Source organism: Rattus rattus, chromosome 3, assembly GCF_011064425.1.
Source record: "Rattus rattus isolate New Zealand chromosome 3, Rrattus_CSIRO_v1, whole genome shotgun sequence".
Lineage (NCBI taxonomy): Eukaryota > Metazoa > Chordata > Mammalia > Rodentia > Muridae > Rattus > Rattus rattus.
Genome location: NC_046156.1, coordinates 120,301,794 through 120,302,734, shown reverse-complemented (window position 1 = coordinate 120,302,734; position 941 = coordinate 120,301,794). Strand labels below are relative to the sequence as shown.

At 51.4% G+C, this 941-nt stretch overlaps 1 pseudogene; it reads right to left on the bottom strand.

Moving 5' to 3' along the window:
• Positions 1-317: 317 nt before the first annotated feature.
• Positions 318-613, bottom strand: LOC116895528 (annotated as a pseudogene).
• Positions 614-941: the final 328 nt, after the last annotated feature.

Genomic DNA, 941 nt, shown 5'->3' with positions numbered 1-941 from the left:
CTATGGTGTTTTTATGCTTTGGATATGTGTAATGCTAGAATTAGAGTTAGAGAGGAAGGGCACATACCTGTCACCTTTGGAGGGACAGGGAATAATGACAGTTAAATACCAATGTGAAGGGGACAGAAGGTTTATTCTTGGTCAAAATCAGGGATAGGCAATGGGACTCCACAGGAAGGGCGGGAACGAGGGACCTGGACATCATACAAGCAGAGGATGCTCTCCAGGATCAGAGAAGACAAGACAGGCTGGGCTCTCCTTGACCCCTGGGATATGTCTTTCCTCCAGACTCCCTGGTCTCAGCATCATGCTCCAGGTTAGCAGCAGCCCCCAGAGCTGTGGCCACAGCCCGACCCCCCAGACTGCTGACCACTGCCACGGTCACAGGAACTGGAGCTCCTGCGCCTGCATCTGTGGGACCTGCGCCTGTGGTGGCTCAGGCAGCCTCCCCTCAGAGCTGGGGGACACTGCAGCCCCCAGAGCTTGTAGCACAGCAGGAAGAGGCTGCAGGCAGACACTGTGCTGTGCTCTTTGGGGGACACTTTGGGGAGCACTTTGGGGAGGGGCACTTGGGAGGAGGCTGGCACTGCTTCTGGCTCTGCTGGCAGGACATCTTGGCAGGAACTTGACCTAGAAGAGTAGGATAGGAGCATTATAGGAAGAAGCTTCCGGTGAATGTCTACTGACTTAGTCTATCAAGCACATGCCTCCCATGACCTATCTGCTTTCCAAACCAAGATCTCTATGAAATAAATAGGATCAGTAATGCCCAGATCCATCTGAATACAACATTCTCAAGATTATCATATAGACGCACCCCTAGTTAATGCACTGAGAACAATGAGCTTTACGAAGCAAAGGGTAACTGATCTCTATGACCTGCAAGCTATTGTCTTCCATTTTCCCTGCTTGTAGAAGGGAGTGTGGATGCTTCTAGGTAC